Source organism: Phoxinus phoxinus, assembly GCF_949152265.1.
Source record: "Phoxinus phoxinus genome assembly, chromosome: 24".
NCBI lineage: Eukaryota > Metazoa > Chordata > Actinopteri > Cypriniformes > Leuciscidae > Phoxinus > Phoxinus phoxinus.
In genome coordinates this window covers 7,648,044-7,669,597 of record NC_136899.1, presented here as the reverse complement: position 1 = coordinate 7,669,597, position 21,554 = coordinate 7,648,044, and positions in this window count along the sequence as shown.

The window sequence follows — 21,554 nt, the reverse complement described above, 5'->3', positions numbered from 1 at the left end:
CAAGTTTGGAGTAAATTACAGAATTTCACTTTTTAGATGAACTAGCCCTTCAAGTAGAGGTCTGTTATATTCTTACTTTGAGTCCTAATCAAAAACATATTGCAATTGTGATGGATGGAGCGTAAACAGACGAGAACAGAAATATGTGATCATTTCCTGGCTTTAACAGCCGTGAAAGGAAGTGCACAAAGAGATGGTTTATTCATCAAATAAAAACGGAGCTCATCTGAATTGACAGTGACAAACACAGATTTCACATGCATAGCACAGGCACAAACACACACACACACACACACACACACACACACACACACACACACTCACACACACAAACTCCATACACATACACAAATGCTTCTAATATCAGCCCAAATAATAGGGCTTCAGGGACCTTGTTATCCTGTGCTTTTCTTATCCGCAGCGCATAAGCAGGCGTCTCCATTGCTCAGCTCAGAGGCATCTCCCTGATGAAGAGGATGACACCTGTCTGATGCCACATCAACACAAACACACACTGTTATAAACTGCAGAGATATCCTAGTAATTGGCAGGTGATATAATAAGGCACCATAACTAACATTTCTCCTTCCATAATCACTTTTGCCTGTTGAAACTTTGAATACCAATTGCACAACACTGTAATGGAGGAAGATCATGTGTTGATCCATCCTGTGTGGACAATTAGAGGGATACTTCAAGCATTTAGCATTAAGCTTTGTATCAGAAAACCTATAGTATTTTCGAATTACCATGCTTCGCTCCCTCATGTCCCCCTGAGACGAGAGATTTGTGTATTTTCTAAAATCATCATTTTGCGTCATCGGAGGATTTTTTTAGGCTGGCTACGCCCTCCTACGTACTTCTGCTCAATTTTCATTTTCCTTCAGAACTACGTCTGGGATTGTGGTATATTCTTGGGTTTTCTCCAGTCAATTTTTTACCGGTCCAATCAGCGAACAGAGGGAGTGGCTGAGAACGATGACGTTGTGAGCCCACAGTAAACATAATGAATGGCGACTGTAGAACGCAAAAGCCGAATCCTGGACATTAGGGGGCTATCTTGAAAGACTTGTCACGGAGACTCACGATAAAACTGCGTCTTTTAAGTTTCGAGTCAACTATTAGCCTAGCCTAGTTGTTTAACTGCGCTCTTATCGGTAGGCGTGGCTTGGGAGTGGCCTCGTAGGGCAGTGAAGCAAGTGCATTCTGGGAGTTGTTGTCTTTCATCCACATGAGCCAAAAATAAATTTTCTGGCTTTTCTCAGTCTAGAAGGCTCCAAATTCAAAAATAATTTCACATTTCTACTACATAAATGACCCATTTTAAATACACATTCATCTTTCCAGAGGTGAAGTAAAAACTTGTTTTCTTTGTAGCAGCCTGGTCATTTCTTAACATACTTATTTGATAATCATTTTAAGCCAATCAGATTGGAGCTTGCTGTTTTCTTGTCATTTGCATGTGCAATATGCATCAGATGACCTGTGAACGGTCCGTGACATCTAATACTGTTTGTATAATAACTTCACAAAGGTATACATATTTTTCTCCTCTCTTATGAGGCAGAAGACTATAGACAGGTGCACAGAAAAAGACAGAAGATGAGTTCATGGAGGCAATTTGAAGCGCACAGATCGTTTAAAAGCACATTCTCTTCTTTAAAGCTCATTAACCAGCTCAGCGTGCCTCTTAAAAAGACACAAATCTTTCAAAGATCTTCAAGTCAAACTGAATGTTGTCGTCTGCCAGCTTGTGCTATACATGACATTTGTGTAAAAGAGATGGAATTGCATCACTGAGAACAGACTGAAGGACTTGGGTGGTAAAAGCTTTACTGCAGACTGTCAGAGTGACCTTCAAAATCATTTCCCACTGACAACTAAGACAAAGGACTTAAAAAAGGCAAAAGCTTCATTTGTGAACATCTCATATAGGCACACGCACATACTGTAAATAATATATATATCGCACAGCCATTGAAGGGGAGTGGACCAACATTCCACAGGCCACAATCAACAATCTGATCAACTCTATGCGAAAGAGATGTGTTGCTCTACGTGAGGCAAATGGTGGTCACACCAGATACACCCCCCTCCCCCAAAATACAGTAAAACTGCTCATTTTAGAGAGGCCTTTCATTGTGGCCAGCCTAAGGCACACCTGTGCAATACTCATGCTGTCTAATCAGCATCTTCATATGCCACACCTGTGAGGTGGATGGATTATCTCGGCAAAGGAGAGGTGCTCACTAACACAGATTTAGACAGATTTGTGAACAATATTTGGTAGAAATAGGCCTTTTGTGAACATAGAAAAAGTCTTAGACCTTGAGTTCAGCTCATGAAAAATGGGGGCAAAAACAAAAGTGTTACGGTTATCATTTTGTTCAGTGTATCTGAAATGTATTAAAATATATTAGTTATTCATTTATATATTAATGTATTATTATATTTAGGACAATAACATTTAATTTTTATTTATTTATTTATTTATTTTTGTGGGAAAATATGATCCAGACATTATCTTGACCTTTTTTTGTAAGATTCAGCCATAATTTCATACAACATTCAATTAAAAGAACATAAAATGGTGACCAACACAAAGAAAAATTAAGATGATCAGAATGTAGGGGCTTTCTGAGTTTAACTCAAGAGGCGTTCAAATCAGATTGTCCTAATCTGCCTTTTCACAAAGACTAATTAAGAGTGCAAATCTAAAATACAATCCAGGACATAAAATAAATCCTAGATAACCTACAGGCAAGCCCCAAACCATAATCTCACACAAATGTTCTCTTATACAACACAACACATACCTCTCAGTAATGCCTACGAATGGGGTCTGCATTGCAGTAGTGGTGCAAACGGCAAAACGAAGGTGCTTATTCACAGTGACATATTTTATAATGTTCTTCTGCTAAGAACACAGTAGGATCACATTACTGTAATTTTGCTCCTTAAACTACCCTTACATAACTATGTACTAAATTGGAGTATCTATTAATCTACAATATAATCAGCTTGTTGCATGCTGAATAAATCCTTTTATAGCTAATTTTATTACATTTAATACAGTTTTCGGATCTTGTGGCTTTATTTTAAGTGCAAACAGATATGCATTAACCTTTAGCCGTGTTTTTATTATTAAAACAGCCAATTACTTCAAGTTTCTCTTAATTTCCCCCAAACAAAAATGGAGAACTACTGTATGGTAATTGAGATTTTCTTTCAGCACACTAAACCATAGGCTACACCTAATAAATGACCCACTGCTGACTGTACTGGTGTGGAGAGCATAGTTGATAACAGTAATATTATGCTATTTTAAATGTTTTTTTGTTTTTTTGTTTTTAGAGGTCTCCTACTCAATTTGCATGCTTCCAAGGTCAAAAAACACTTTAATTTTCTCATAATATACACTGCAGCTTCACCTCTTTTCTTACAGAGTCTGAAACTGTTCAGGATTCAGTCTTTCTAAACCCCTCCTCCTTTCTGAGAGCCTACTCTACTCTGATTGATCAGATGGCCCAGTGTGATTGGTCAACCGCTTACCTTACAGCACGTGTCCAGAAACCAAATGTCCATTACAATATCTGAATTTCAGCTCTGGAGACTTCATCAACACTTGATACATTACACAGTGATACCAAAATTAACGATGACATCAGTTGTATCGTATCAATTTGAGCCATCCTTTTGAAGTGAATAGAAAGTGAATTTTCTTTCACAGGGCAGAAAACAGCGTCTTCTTGACATGTCAACAACACAAACTAAACTCTTCCAGCCCTCAGCTACAACTGCAGTGTTTAAGGGCAGGTCAAAGAAGACGTTGTTCGTGGGCAGCCAATGAAGATGATAGATCATAATACAAATTTGTTACAAATCTACGCATGTTCGAGCAGGAAGTAAGACTGGAATTGCTGACGACTCGTTTCGGGCAGTACAGAATCAGTTCTTTCTTTATTGTTCTAACTTTATTTGTTGTGCTTTTTAATCTTTAAAAGTTTGCAGACCTTTTGCTTTCACAAACATGCAGCTATATTACACATTACATGAAAGGTAATATCCAAAAAGGCATAATAGGGGCACTTTAAATTTTAGTTATTACTGTTGATATATTTCTTTACATCATGAAGGTGTCCACCTCCTAATATAATACATTTAAATGACACTTTAAATAAGGTGCGGTTGCGTAGCCTTGGCCTGATTATTGAGATAAGGGGGACTATGACTGGAATTAAGGGATTTCAATCCCCTCTAGCCCCCCAAACACTGGTCAGGACATTAGCTGCGTCTCTGATTGTGGTTTTATCTCTTTCTGCAGCTTTGTCCTCCAAATTTGGATTGGGAAACTGATAACCTGCAGATCAGGCCTCACTGGACCTTCTGGATTATTAGAACCTTGTATGAAAAGCCACTAATCCCAGATTCCCACACCTATACGTATAACCAGGGCCAAAAATTAACACTCGCCAAGCGCCAAATGCAAGTGAAAATCAGCATTGGCGAGTATATGAAACAGTGTAAGTCTCCAGTTGGCCGCTAACATTTTTATGAATGCTAACAATGCAATGTTGTGAAAACATTAATGTGAACAAACATGAACGATGCTCGGGACAGTTGACAGGCCACTGCTACATCATCACGAACGTTAAGCCAATTTAAATATTTAAGTGCAAGCAGATGACAAAGGGAACTCAATTCATTACTCGCGTGCGGTGTGGGAAGTTTAAACATCCAAAGCATGCGTCCAGAAAGCCATGTCTCAGACAGCGCACGGATACTAAATTAAGCTATACTGTATATTTACGTCTTCTTGCGCTTCAATGTTTAAATTCACACAAAATTATGTCAAAAAATGGCAGCCAGTTTCATAGTAGTCGGTTATGTCTTAAATTAACGCAAACAGTTGATAAAGACAATACAGTATACATATTGGATCCATGCATTCGGATTAAAGTGACAGCAGTTTAATATACGCTGTCTGCGTTTTTAATGTTAAAAAACACTCACTGCTCTTGAATGAATGACTTTTGTAACGTTAGGATCAATCTATCGTTATTTTATACAGTTACTATGTAGTGTTATTTTACATTTGATTAGCCTTTATTCAATTTCTGATCCTGAAAATTGTGAATTTTCACTGGTATCTAAAATGTTGGTGTCACAACTGCCTTATTTTGCAAAAACAGGCCGGTACATTTGTTTCAGTCACCGGCCATTGGCAGGTGTGGCAAAGAGGTAGTATTAGGCCCTGTATATAACAGTAAATACAGATAAATAGACATGAATTTTTAATGTAACTTACAGCATCTCATTTAGATTTTACAAAACAAGTTAAAAAATTAAAAAATAATTGGAGAGGAAGGCAAAAAAATGGGCCAAACACGCAGAGATCATTTTCAAGAGACAAACCTCTCCACACTAGAAGCAGATCTGTGCCAGCAGAGCTTTAATGAATCAGCTAAATGCAGAGCTCGGAGCATCTGGCCAATTTTAGGCAGCTCATTATTCAGAAATCAATAGCGGAGAAGAGAGAAAAATCTACAGGTTTTATCAGTCAACCTTATATCCGCTTGTTTTCGGAACAAGCAGAATTTCCAAAAAGAAAACTGCTGAGGCATCACAAAGCATGACATAATTTCCTGAAATTACTGTCCTCTTTTAAAAAATGAGCTTTTTAAAACGGAGCCTAACAGCGTGTGAGTAATGAGCACTTTGATTTCCATTTGCCGAAGAGGAAGTGGGTGCCGTATTTCTCTAATCAGCAGATGATTTTAATTTGTCTCAGCTCTCCTGCCATCTTCAGGACTAATACTTTGTTTCCCTGTCATGCAAGAATAATCACTGCAGATTTAGCCATGGAGGTCTATAATACCTGGTGAAAGCTATCTGTTAGCATTCCCATTCTCAATGGCACTTCCTTGGCTGGTGCTCCCAAAAAGTATATTTTTCAATGAGAGATGATACATTGCTTATTAACGTTAAAGCAAATAAAAAATTACACAGTACATCATCCATCTGTGGAGAAACCGCACTGAACAATGCTTTGTGAAGCACAAAAGAAGAGTGTGTTTGAAAGTCAGGCACATCAATGTGAAACATTTCTGACAGTGAGATGTCTCCTTTGGGATGAACATCCTGAAGAAGATATGTACAACTCATTAAAAACAGCTCACAGGTGTAAGCCATAGTCTTTGTAACATACTGTATCTGCTTTGGATGTCATGCTTGTTATTTGTGGTAGACTCCACCTCAAATGACTCACAAACCTGAGTTTGAGTGACAGCACGGCTTCCTAAATGGGTAGACACGGATTTTCACAGATGGCTCTTCGGAAGCAGCCAGCATCCGCACATTTCCCCCACTGATGCTCATCTGCTTTAGGTAGAGCCTGAGAAACAGACAGTTAAATGGATAGTTCACGGGAAAAAAAATGAATGATTTAATTAGTTACTCACCCTCATGTCGTTCCAAATTCTTCAGAACATAAATTAAGATCTTTTTGATGAAATCTGAGAGCTTTCTTTCCCTCCATTGACATACGCAACTACCACTTTAACCCTTCAAAAAGTTCAACAAGAACCAATGAGGTTCCTTCTCGTGTGTTACGCAGCACATTTTTTGTTATTTGTTCTCACGTGTCAAGTAGGTTCAGTTGAGGTTCTTTTTATGTTCACTGATCAATGTTTATATGCGAATAAAAGCCTACATTTAATCTGTTCATCATTAAAAGCATTTGTGTCTCTTCCGAAAATTTGCACCAAACGGCTCAATTCATATGGATTATTTTTGCAATCTCTTTATGGATTTTTTGAAGTGTCAAAGTAGTAGTTGCGTAGCTGTCTATGAAGGGATAGAAAGCTCTCTGATTTCATCAAAAATATCTTATTTTGTGTTCCGAAGATGAATGAAAGCTTACGGGTTTGGAACGACATGAGGGGGAGTAATTCATTAAATAATTTTCGGTAACACTTTACAATAAGGTTCATTAGTTAACATTAGTTAACTACATTAGTTAACATTAACAAATAATGAACTGCACTTATACAGCATTTATTCATCTTTGTTAATGTTAATTTCAGCATTTACTAATACTTTATTCAAATCTTGTTAACATGAGTTAATGCACTGTGAACTAACATGAACTAACAATGAACAGCTTTATTCATATTAACTAACATTAACAAAGATTAATAAATACTGTAACAAATGTATTGCTCATTGTTAGTTCATGTTAGTTAATACATTAACTAATGTTTAATAAATTAACCTTATTGTAAAGTGTTACCTAATTTTCATTTTTGGGTGAACTATCCCTTTGAATAATAAAGGTGCTGTATAAGCCTAAATATAACTACAGCAAAAATACTGTAGCTGCAAGCAGAAAGCTTCAGCAATTTAGGCAATATTAGCAAGACAATTATCTCAACATTTAATTAAGTGTGCTTGCAGAAGATTATTTAAATGGTAGGTTAACGGTTCTACCAGGACCATTTGTCATCCAGAAAGTTCTAGAAGAACCAAAGCACTGCTGACATTTTCTCTATTCGTGTTTTATTTGACTCCCCCAACAGAGCAATGATTTCAAGGTGCAGTAAGTGATTTCTGAGAAACAATGTTGATGTTTGAAATAAATCCAGAAAATTAAGAGTATATACAAGCAAGAGTTTGTAGTTAGTAGAGGGCAGCACACCAGCTCCGGACAAAAAAATGACACTCAAAACTGTACTGTTATAGCTAACATTACAACAACAGCATGTCTTGGTTCTGTGAAACATAGCAAAACCAATGTTTGAAACAAAAACAACACAACCTCTGCTCCGTTTTCAGGCCTTTCTGCTGAGCTCTTTCCCCACAGCGCTGGAAAGCTTTTCTAATCGTAACTCTAGCCTGATCGTAACCCTTCTTTTTCCAGTGATACTCCTCTGAACTTTTCTCTTTTTTGTAATATCTCTCAGCCAACTCTCTTTCTACAGTCTTTAAATCTCCCTCTTGCTCACTCTCTCTTCTCCCCCAACATGAGTGTATACACTTCCTAATACTGATTGCCTACAAGTGTATCGTGGTGCTCAGTTCGATCCACTTTCAACAGTGTTTCTTAGAAATTGCTTACTGCACCTTTAAGAGCATGTCATTTGAAGTCTTTTCTAGACATTGAGCTGCCTGCAGAGACAAGGGGCCGTATTCACAAAGAATTTTATCTTACCACTAGGAGTACTCCTAAATCGCACTAAAAGATTTTAGCTAGGAGTGTTCTCTTAAAAGTTATTCACAACGCCTTTCAGACCTACTCTTAGTAAGGAAAAATGACAACTCCTAAACTAAGAGTGAGTCTTCGTTGCTATGGATGACGTCAATTCTCATGCACGAGCTTCCTCGCAATCATCACGGTGATTGGTTGTTAGATGACAGGGCCATCATGCGAACCAACACAGACGCACCAAATCATGGAATTACGACATCTAAATATGTCTGTGTCCTACACAAAATAATAATAGTGATGTCATCGAAATGCATATATAATGACATGTTTGTGCAGGCCCCAGTGAAGTGTAATTCTAAAAAGGCAGAGAGAGAGAGAGAAAAGTTGTGAATTAAATTAAATTAAATCAAGGTAGCCTAATACCCTAATGAAAACCGCCACTGGCCTAATAATGAAAAACGACACTTGCATTAACACTTGCTTGGTTAATTGACATCCTATTAGCCTAAATAGACTACTTAAAGAAAGGAAATGTTGCTCCTATTGAAGTAATGTAATAGTTGTATGACGGTAGATTATGAACTCGCCAAAACGGAAAAGAAAGCCCAACTGGACGCATGATCAGTCACTGCTGCTGGCCCAGTTGGTGCTGGAAAAAAAAACATAATAAAAGGGAAATTCGGCACTGGGATACAACATCGAGAATTGTGAAGTTTGCATCGAACACAATCTGGGTATTGAGTGGGTTTTCTTTCTATTCACAAACATGTCCTCATCCTGACGTGGTGCATTATTTTATATGTGTCCCGTCTATAGCACCGACCACTCCAAGCACACCGGCAACATCCATAAAGCTGGCTTTGTTTCTTTGGAGTTGGCGAATGTCTAAAGGAAAACTTTGTCGAAAAAGAACTGTCGAATAATATGGGGTCTACAGAGTGTATTACACAATTGCATTTTCCCCGTTGCCAGGTAGCGAAGTGTTATCATACATTTAAATTCGGCATTGATTTGTTTGTTGCGATTAGTTGGCGCTGTTATTGCATCCCTCACAAGATCCACAACAATCAGTATTCCCTCACAGTTAAGGCGGTATTTTTGTAATAACTCCGTGTCATTGAGTGTCTCCAATAGCCTACACTGCGTCGCGCGGCGATTTTAATATCCTTTGTGAATAGGTCTTAGTGAGTTAGGAGTCCTCTCGACTTCTTTTAAGCTGTCCCAGACTTAGGTGCTACTTTTAGGGCTAAAATGCTTCGTGAATTACTCTTAGTGAAAAAAATTAGGAGTCCTAAAGTTAGGAGTGACACGCCCATTATTTTTAGGAGTTGCTCCTAAATTCGCCTGTTAGGAGCTACTTTTAGCCTTAAAATTCTTTGTGAATACGGCCCAAGAGCCTCAAAGAAAGACACTTACTATAATGTTCTCCCATGAGATGACACACACAAACTTCCTCACCAATACAGATAGATGCTGAGGATACAGATACTGTATATGTTTTTGGCATCAGAACTGGCCTGCATTGCTGGCTGGCTGCCTATAGAAACTAATGTTGACTGTGATGTAGTAACAGTAACAGAGCAAGTTAACGCAATGATAATTTGCTCTGAAGTGGCCTAGATAATCTCTGATTTTGGTTATTCTACATAAATGCACTTGGTTCGCATTGCAATTGACTTAATGTACAATTCAAACCACCAAAACAAACAATGTGATTACAAGAGCGTGCATCTTCAGCAATGCAAGCAGCATTTAATCAAAATGTAATTAATGTCTAACAAATCATATAATGCAGCAAGAACATGTCTTGGTTCAATATTAATTATGAGTGCAAACCTTCAAGCTGCTTTCCCTGACGTCATCGGGTACTAGAATAAAGTTTAATGGGTTATTAATTTGCCAAATGTAATTTAACCATGCAATTTATATACAAACAATGCTTAAACCACTATAAAAATAAGTTTAATTACTTTAAAGCAGGAATTAATTTAAAATATGAATCTGCTGTTCTTTTACCACTACTTACTTAACACAGTTTTACTTACCTCCAGCAAAACACTCCACAAACATGGAAAGATGTTGCATTGAACTTCATGATCTCATGCCACTAAACTTCTGAAAGCAATTTATTACATCCCATTCTCTAACACAACATGACCCACTTTCCTCGGTAAACACACACAGAGAATAATACACAGGGGAATGAGCTGCTTTCATATAATAATTTTGATTACTTCAAGGCCAGGCAGCTCTGTAATTGGTCCCATCTCTCTTCTGCCCTTCGGGAGTTTGACTGCAGTTAACGAAACCGTGTAAAAACTGTCTTGACAATTATCCAAAATCAATCGGGAAGTGATAATGAAACATTTACAAAAATAAAACAGTCTAGTCTTATTAACTATGTCAAGGAGTGAGTGTGGGGTGTTGGATAGGTTGAGGGCGTTTGAGTTTCTTCTTTTATTGTAACTTTCACAAAAACTCATCATCTGTTTTCTAGTCCCACACACATCTTTGCAGCTTTCAATTTATGATTGCAAAGGCTTCTCCAACAGAGAGAATGACTAAAAACATCCTCTTACTAAAAGAGACAACAATAGAGATACATGCAGAGAGACTGTGTATGTGTGTATGCAGGTGGAAAAACTCTAGATAATTAGTTACGGAAATATTTTTAAATGTGACCGCTGTACCACCTGACCGCTGCAGATTCATTTAGGAGTTGATAGTGGTGTCAAAGAAACGCAGAGACCTTGGCTGAATCTGAAATCACCCCCTATACCCTCTAATAGAGGGGTGCAGGTATGACATTACTTTGTAGGCCAAACCGGGAGGGGAAGGGAGTTAGCATTTTAGCACTTCCAGTTCCCTCGTCCCAAAGTCAATGTTTTTTTTAAATGGGGCTTTGGTTAAATGGCTGAAATAAGGTCTGTGGTGAACACAAGCTCAAGACACTTTCATGTTTTATTCTACGACATAAAATACATCAATAATACCCCACTCGTGATTTTTTTTAAGCTTTTACGTGTCTTTAAAATGGCGGTTGTTAACAAGAGGCTAATTGGGACTAAAGAGGCTGTCGGTGAGATTAAACGTCATCACAGTGAACAGGTATGGTCAGTCCGCTTTTACAGCCTCGTTATGCTTATTTCTGACAGGAACACTATTGTCGAATACAATACGATGGTTCTGTTCTGGGCAAGAACTCCCTCCGCATCCATGCAGTCTAGCATGGATAAGAGCAGGGAGAGGGAGAGCAGCAATAACCCCCCTTAGGGTAAACATAACAGAACCTACATGGATGTATTGCAGATATCATTAATTCAAGATTTTAAAGTACAATATAATTTGAGAATTTATTCTGATTCAAGGGGAATCAGAATGCCAAATCCTGACTGACGAGAGGAGGAGCTGGGGATGGAGGAGGGTGATTATCTCATGAGAAACACGATAGCTGATAATACACTTTTATACCTGTCATGGCACTGCTCTGAATGAGGTCTATAATTCCTAGTCCGAGGAGAACAGCTCCGAACATAATGTCACGCGTTGACATGCAGCATTAATCGGTAAAAAAAACAAAAAAACATCGCAGAGTAGGCTATATTTTTGCTATTGCGACTATAAAAAAAAAAAATTCTTGACCTTTTGAGACTCAGCTGCTGAATCTATACGGTGCCGCCACGGTAAAATTATTTAGCCTATATAATCGTTTGTAATCTAAAATTAATGTGATAATATAAAAATGAGAGCTTTACTGCAAAAATAATGGCAAGAATCATTATTTTGAACTGTAGCCTACTCGTGAAAAGCAGATAAAAAAACAACATAAAAAACAGCCGTGTAGCTCACTAACAAATTAAACTTGATTCGATTCTTTTGATTAAGCGTTCAATAAGAATCATAAACCCAAGTTCCAAGTGAGAATCTCATAGACAGTATTAGGTGAATCTGATGAATTGTTCTCTCAATGAACTGACTGAATCAGTCAGAGCGGTCAGCGGTTGAATCAACATGTGACGGAAATAAAAGTGCCATATTTTTAGCGATAAAAGCCTTTTTGACTTTTTTATTTATTTATTTTATTTTGGTGATAAAAGCCTACAGCCTACTTGCTTGCAGTGAACAACCACGTCAAGCAAATATAAAACAGTATTTTAACAATTATGTATGATATTAGGCTATTGTGTATTGATTCATAACGTTTTTTTTTTTATTGAAATGTCCATAATTGTTAAAATAAAATAAAAAATATTTGTCATGAAATTTGTCATAAGGATCATATTAGCCTACTTCCTCGTGTATATCAAACAAATAATCAACAAAAGAAGAAATAAGAATGTAATAGTCACTCCAAACCACAAACATTCCTGTGAAAACGGACTTGCAGCAAATGCTGTTGAGTTTAAATATTGAACCCGGAACATTCCTTTAAACCTAGCTTAATTCCGTTTCACACAATGGCACGTGCACGCTGAGTTGCAAAAAAGTGGCAGGCAAAGAGGTAAGAGCTGATAGAGATGAATGGATGTTATAATGTCTGCTGGCATGACCACCGCACACTGAACCGTGGCATTTGGAAAGAGAAGTTGTGACACACACACACACACACACACACACACACACACACACTGAGGAGTGTATATGAATATATTTGAGATTTGCCTGCATTCACGCACCTATTGTATTGTTTATCCTCTTGCTTTCAGTTCACCACCACAATCAGCAACCATTCTCACAGTTTGATTGTTTTCGGAGATACACAGTCACAAGTGAAACAGTGCGCCCTACAGTGCTTTGAAAGTACTGCATGCCTGTTTCCATCTATCTGTCCGGTCTCTACCCTTTGGCTTAGTGGTCCAGCAGGCATTATAGATCACCCTTCTGCACACTATCACACAGAATGGAGGTCACATTCATCATATAAGACCCAGGATGACCCTGAGCACAGGATTTCTGTTCTGGGATTAATCAGCTGTCCTAACTGACCTATTGTTCACCAGAGAGGTTTCTGCACATTCCATTGTTTGCTATCTACAGATGAGGACACTCAGCCAGTGAAAAAAAGAGAAGCTCTATGATGCACGGCCAATGACCCCATCCGTTCCCATTTTTCACTCGCTCGGAATTTTACAGAGCCAGGAAGTGGAAGGATAGACGTACACAGGGGAGTCCATGCAAATACTGCCACCGTGACTTGGAGAGTGTTACTGTTTTGCTGCAGTGCTGATAACAACAGTTTTCGCCAGAGAGAGATTAATAAATCTGCTGGAAAGCAAAGGAATGTCGCAATGCGAGTTAGATGATTGGGATGAGACTCGGGTTTAGCAGGTGTGCGGCGTTCGCGATAAGGCTTTCCATCTAAATCCGACAGTCCACTACATGGTCAGCACAGAGTTTGGATAGGAGATGAGTTTAGGTCTGTTTATGGGTGCATTCAGTTCAGCGAATCAGGATTTTTTGGGAGAAAGTCAATCGGAGATGAGACAAACAGACTCATAATGAACAGAACAGAAAAAATGGATTTGTGGGATATTGAACCCTGGAGAGATAAAATGTGGTTTGGCCGGTATTGAGGCCTCCTGAACTGAAAGTCTGAAGCAAAGCCATAGGACAAAGGAATTGCCAAATAGATTATTCATTTTGCTGCAGCTCTTAATCACTTATTATTTCTGTATCTAGCTGTGGTTTTTATACAGTGTATAACCATGATTAAACATCTAGATTTTTTAAAAACAATGAGTATTGTCAAGCAGTTGCTAAGGTGTACTGATTAGTTGCTTAATGGTCAGGGTTAAACGAGTATAAAGTCTCTATGATATTTTAATTATTAGCAAGCAGCACTAATTAGCACTGAACTTGATGCAGACGAATACCTGCATGTCTCTGCTGCTGCCAGGATGCAGCGACTGTGAAAGACACGGCATATGCTACTCAAGTCGATGTCAGTTTGTGCGGCCCTGGGGTCTTGAAAATGGGAACATGGGTGAAAAGTAAACGTTTAAATATTTCACAAATCATCCACAATCTAAAAACTATTACAGTCACTAGCACAGTCTTTTATCATTCAATATTTTCTTTGTACACTACCGTTCAAAAATTTGGGGTCAGTACGATTTTTGTTTTAGAAGAATTTTTTAAAGAAATTAATACTTTTATTAAGCAAGGACACTTTAAATTGATTTAAAAAAGTGTCAGTAAAGACATAATGTTACAGATTTATATTTAAAATAAATGCTGTTCTTTTGAACTTTCTATTCATCAAAGAATCCTGAAAAAATTCCACAAAAATATTAGGCGGGACAACTGTTTCAACATTAATAATAATAAAAAATGGTTCTTGAGCAGTAAATCAGCATATTATAATGATTTCTCAAGGATCACGTGAAACTGAACACTGGAGTAATGAAATGAAGAAAAAAAAAATCCAGCTTTAAATCCCAGGAATAAAATAATAATAATAATTAAAATAGATTTTTTTTTCACACAATATAAAAAAAAAATATATATATATATATATATATATATATATATATATATTGTAAAAAATCTTAACAACGCTAAACTTTTTAAAGGCAGTGTACATTTAAATTAAAATGCTCAAAGCCACTCTTTATAGGAACCAAATCATGGTATTATGTAATACATTTCTTGTAATATATAGAAATCATATCACGCAATAAACACTTTTACCTGTATGTCCTACTGTACAAGTACGCCCGGATAGAATCTTTATGTTTGATTTGATTTGAAGGGACACATTGATTTGAGGGATGTGGAATAGATTTAAAAATGGTAAAATGAGATTACTACAATCTTATTTGTATCTGAAAGCATGATCAAATGATCAAACAAATACAAAATAAACACACAGTGTTCTGTAAAAAGTCAAACAAACCAGCGGAAGATTGGACACAGAACATGCTATTTCATACCCTGCACTGATCTCAGTTTTCATCGATATAAAAGTTGTGCATGTGTACGTGCTTTGGAAAGAAAATGCTCTAGAGTTGCATGCCATGGCCAGAAAACTGCAGGCGGTTGTATATAGATTTTAGATGGTCCACTAACTTTCAGCTGATATGAATGCAATATCCATATCTGTCTGTAGTTAACGGGGGTCTCTGAACAATTCTGTGCTGTTATAATTCATCCAATAAATATTTTAAAAAATCACAGCTATGTTTTTAAAAGCTCCACAACTAATGTGTTCCACATTGATATGACTGCATTATTTTGAGTTTTTTGTGTATGGTTTGAGGTGAAACACACTGCAGACCAAACTTTGTATGAAAGGAACTGTGTCCTCGCTCTATCATGGAGAACGAGACGAGTCCTATCTGTCCTTGTAGAAGAAAGCGAGCAGGGAACAAGAGATAGCAGCAGGTGGGAATGGAGAGCAGGAATATTTAAAGAATGAGGGATCAGGCCAGAACAGCAGGAAAGCCTCTGGCGATATGCTATTCCTGAGTTATGGCAGCCACTTTATTGATCATCAAGGGAAAGATACCGACTTTCCAGGGTATCAGCGCTCACTTCCGTTTCCTTTGGTCTGAAATGCAGCACCATGCAGAGCACTGCTCATTTTTTCTTGAGTGATAGACCTTCATAGTATATACTGTTAACACAGTCTGTAGTACCAGCTCATTACCAGCTTATTGAATTTAATTATGTATTCCTTCATTCATTCATTATTTGGTGTTTCATTGTTTGTACATAATAGCTCTGAAATTTTGTAAATTGCTTAATTGTTGAATTTATTGTAACCCTTAAGGAATACTTTAATTAGTGAATAATAAACATAAAAGATCCAAATATAAATATGCATGTAGTTATTTATCATAACTGCATATTACTTTTAATAAAAACTAATTTGAAATTGATTGTTTGTTTTTTTTATCAGGATATTATACCCCATCTTCTCAGCTTTTTGTTTTCTCTCTTTAAAAATTATCTTTGGCTACATAATATCAGAGGCTTTTATCTTAACAGCAGTCATGTGCGCATTGGGAATCCATCATTGTGCCTTTCTCATCTGTTAGAACCCGCAGGCTGAATAAAAATGGAAACGTTGTGAATTTGCAGGGACAGAGAATCATTCCATAGCTTTAGGCGCTAATAGTTTTTGGATGCAAATAACTGAATAAACATTTTATTGGTCTCTCTAAATGCTTTAAAAACATATAGATGTACTAAAGCACGCCATCAGCGCAGTTATCATCACAAATTATGTTTCATAAACAAAGTTCGGGAGGAGCACGTTCAAATAATCAATCCAATGAACTTGTCATCAAACAATTACCATGTCTGCCCTTTCTGAGAGGAAGTATATATATATATTCACTCAACTCACCTAACATTCCTTGACAGTTTTCAGCATCCCTCCACCACCCCGACTCCTCACCTTGGCTTGTTCTTTCACAGCCAGGAATACGGGGCGAGTACTCTGGGTTCGGGCCGAATACCGAGCCTGGCGCCCTCTCCTCGGACAGCACGCCAAATACGCATTTATTCTATCTGACTTATTTGTAAGTGTGAACTCGTGAATTGTCTTTACAAAGTTGACCTCGTCCTGTGATTAATAAAATTAGTTATTTGCAGCATGCTAAATAAGAGCTGGTCAATAGCTAGCTGTAAACTGATTTCCTGTATGAATTTGACCCAAGAGACAGTGAAAAGACAGACAAAAAAAAAGCACTGTTTCAATCGGATGGATGGAGGGATGGATGGATGGATGGATGGATGGATTTTTGTGGCTGTCAATGGACAAAAAATGTTTTTGCCACACTAATGGTATGGTATCCAAAGTCACATTCATTGTGATTTGCAACCATCTTGTGATGATAATTGAATGGTGGATCAAATATAGTTATTATGCCTAAAGCAACCATGTGCACACACACACATTTTCTCTTTTACACATAAATTACATCTGAAGTCACTCAGAGCTATGTCTATACTGTTCTATGTTATATAAATATACTGTATTCCATAGGAAAGGAAAGACACTTCAAAGGAGTAAGACATTTGCTTCAAGATGACAAAACTGAACAGGGCAAGTAAGGAAAGAATAAGACTTAAAGTAAAAAAAATCTGGATGACTCAGAGGCTAAACCTGGAGGTGGTAAGAGAGGAATAGATCTAATATGTGTTTGATATACCTGAGGCAATGTTTAAACCTCAGGGTAGCATGCGGTGTGAAGTGGAGGATGCATCAACGCAAATAACTCTTCAAATCTGAGCTGTGGTCCGTGGCCTCTCTCTCCCAGGCCCAACACTGTCTGTTACAGTTAATGCAAACAGCCAAGTCGGTTAAATCTTCCTGTTCTAAAATAAACAGCCCTGGCATCACAACACATCTCAAAATGTAGACACAACATCAGCCTGTCCTCCTCATTGGGGTATACAGACATACCCACACAAACACATTAAATATAAATGCCCATATTGGAAGGGGAGAAACACACTTAATGGACAACACAGGGCAGTTTGAATTATTCATAAAGTATGTTCTTGCACACAGGAATACATGCAGACAAACGATTTTTCTTCCTCTTTGTCTCTGGTTTTGTAAGTGGACTTGTTACCTAGAGCGGCAAGCACACCCTTGGGCTCGTATAAGAAAGTTTGGTGGTGCACTTACAAAGGTTTATCACAAAAAGATCAGTTTCAATATGCAATATGAATGAAATTCAACACGAGTTTGAGAGTCAGAACACATGAAAGTGCTGCCAACAAGCAGCACCTCACTATGGGAGCGTTATTCTGAGGTCTGTGTCTGAGGGACCCTGAGAAGACCTCCAGAAAAACAGAAGGAGAAGAAAAAGCGAGGTTCTTTTGTATTCTCTTCATGTCCACGGACCAAACCCTAGGGGAGCTGTGCAATCCCGTTGTCTAATGTAGCACATCAAATTCAAGCCATTACTGCAAGCTAAGCAGAAAGCACTGATCCCACAAGTCTGTTCTTTTCCTTTTCAATGTCAATGAGGTAGATTTAAAAACGGGGAAAAAGACAAAAAATTATTTTCAAAAGCAAATGTAATGAGTTTATTGAGGCTTTAACTGGTCAACATGTAAATCAGTGAGATGTTTGGATTCAAAACGACAGATGCTCAGAATAATTTTTAATTATGCTCTGGTCAAGTTCAGGGACTTCAACTTTATGAATTCGAAATGGATAGTTCCGAGACGTAACTAAATAGCTTAAGTTAGACTTAAAGGAATAGTTCTCCCTAAAATGAAAAGTTTGTCATCAATGCTGGTAATCAAACACTTGGCAGTAGCCATTGACTTCCATAGTAGGAAAAATAAATAAATATGGAAATCAATGGCTTGTCAACTGTTTGATTACCAACATTCCTTAAAATATCTTATTTTCAAATAATTCATATAATCATATCATTACGCCTGCTGCACCTATGGTACGGCCGCACAGTTCCTTTATTCTTACGCCGGAATGAGAGTAGTTCCTAGCCATATAGGCTTGGAAAATCGCAACTTTTCATTTTCCGTCGATCTTAGTACACGGTTTAACTACAGAAGAGTCAAGTTTTAAATAGGAAAAATATTGAAACTCGTTGGTCATTTTGAAAGAAATGCTACTGGACTCATCAGAATCAATGATCTATGCTAAGCTATGCTAAAAGTGGTACCGTCAGACCCGGAGTTCGGCTGAATGGATTCAAAAACGGTAAAACTCAACTGTTTAACTCGGGGGGAGTTGTAAAATGAGCCTATTTCCAAAAAAAAGTGGAGTATCCCTTTAAAAATTGTGAGTTCGATATTTAAGACAACATATTAGGAGATTTTTGATGAAAATAAAGTACTATAATACAGCATCTAATCTCTCATGTTTTCTGGCAAACCTTGTGTGTTGGACAGATACATCACTGTATATTACAACTGAATGTTGCTGTTCGCCTGTCACAGCTGCCTGCAGGCACTAAACTCCATTATAGCATACTGGTATATAAACTATAAATTGGTTTGAGCTTTCCATGATTCTTTCTATCCATTTCACAACACAGGCCTCACATAGATCCCTTTCCTTTGATTCTCTCGCAGGCAAATAGACAAAGTGATTCATTCAAAAGATTGTTCAATAATGGTTTGGCCTTAAAAGAAGCACTGTTCGGTCTCGATGAGATTCCAGTCCTCCATCTAAAACATCCCTTTGACTTGTTACTTGCCAGTATCGACTGTGGTATTTTCCCACGCAGGCCAGAGACACAGATCACAGATCAACTTTGATGCTGAAAATATTTCAGGGACTTTGCACTGCATTCATCTCAGGAAAAGTTTAACTTAAAAGAAGCCAAACCAGTTCCAATGTCATGTTTAGATCGTGGTTCTCAACTGAACGAGCTCAAAATGGGCAACTTTTTCTTTTGCCATTCCATCCTTGTCACTTAATCCTACTTCTGCAATGGTTTGTTTGCCCATGAGTCTCATCATCAGCCAGAAGCCTAACATGGTGGGTGGATAGATGTTACATTATACCACCATAGTGTACGCAGGTCAAGTTTATCAAGTCTGTAAAATCACAAAATAAATGCAATCATATTCGCCCCCGCTGCTTTAATCCAGTCTAATCAGCTGAGAGTTGAACTCGGGTCTCTCCGACCTAAGACTCTTGACCATGTGAATATGTAAAATGGCTATTTCAGATACATTACCGTAAGAGCTGAAGATTTTTAGGAGACACAAGTTCAAATCCCGGCTCGCTGGCTTTTTTTTTAATCCAATATTTTCCTTTCACAATAAAAGGTAAAAACTCGAAAATATATTTCTTTAAACTGGTGCCAGGTAAGCTCCATCCCCACACAAAATAAAATACGATTTTTTTATTCACTACAACGCCTCATTATGGGAGCGGGGGAACGGATTCCGACAGCTGTTTATTTTACAGGGGGAACAGAATCCGACGGCCAAAAAAACAGCCGTCGAAATCCGTTCCCCCTGTATTTTTTACACAAGGAGGATCTTCTAATATCTATCAAAGTGGTTTATTTCCGAGGGTTGCCAAAGCCTAGTGGTCCAGGCACTGACATATAGAACCAAAGATTTTTAGGTGACCCAAGTTCAAGTCCCGGCTCGCTGGCTTTTTTTTATCCAATATTTTCCTTTCACAATAAAAGGTAAAAAAATCGAAAATATATTTCTTTAAACTGGTGCAAGGTAAGCTCCATCCCCACACAAAATAAAATAAGATTTTTTTAAGCCACTAAAACACCTCATAATGGGAGTGGGGGAACGGATTCCGACAGCTGTTTATTTTACAGGGGGAACAGAATCCGACGGCCAAAAAACAGCCGTCGAAATCCGTTCCCCCTGTATTTTTTACACAAGGAGGATCTTCTAATATCTATCAAAGTGCTTTGAATTCCAAGGTTGCCACAGCCTAGTGGTCCAGGCACTGACATTTAGAGGTAAAGATTTTTAGGTGACCCAAGTTCAAGTCCCGGCTTGCTGGCTTTTTTTTATCCAATATTTTCCTTTCACAATAAAAGGTAAAAAAAATCGAAAATATATTTCTTTAAACTGGTGCAAGGTAAGCTCCATCCCCACACAAAATAAAATAAGATTTTTTTAAGCCACTAAAACACCTCATAATGGGAGTGGGGGAACGGATTGAGACAGCTGTTTATTTTACAGGGGGAACAGAATCCGACGGCCAAAAAACAGCCGTCGAAATCCGTTCCCCCTGCATTTTTTACACAAGGAGGATCTTGTAATATCTATCAAAGTGCTTTGAAATCCAAGGTTGCCACAGCCTAGTGGTCCAGACATTAAGGGCTGAAGATTTTTAGGAGACACAAGTTCAAATCCGGGCTCGCTGGCTTTTTTTAAATCCAATATTTTCCTTTCACAATAAAAGGTAAAAACTCGAAAATATATTTCTTGAAACTGGTGCCAGGTAAGCTCCATCCCCACACAAAATAAAATAAGATTTTTTTAAGCCACTACAACACCTCATTATGGGAGCGGGGGAACGGATTCCGACAGCTGTTTATTTTACAGGGGGAACAGAATCCGACGGCCAAAAAACAGCCGTCGAAATCCGATCCCCCTGTATTTTTTACACAAGGAGGATCTTCAAATATCTATCAAAGTGCTGAAAATAATTAGGCCTCCACAGCCTAGTGGTCAATAAACTGACTTTGAGAGATGATGATTTTTAGGTGAAACAAGTTCAAGTCCCGGCTCGATTACTTTTTTTGATCACATATTTTCCTATCACAATAAAAGGCAAAAACTCGAAAATATATTTCTTTAAACTGGTGCCAGGTAAGCTCCATCCCCACACCAGTGTTAATTTTAACAGCAAATTTTGATTTAGTTTTAGTCATAG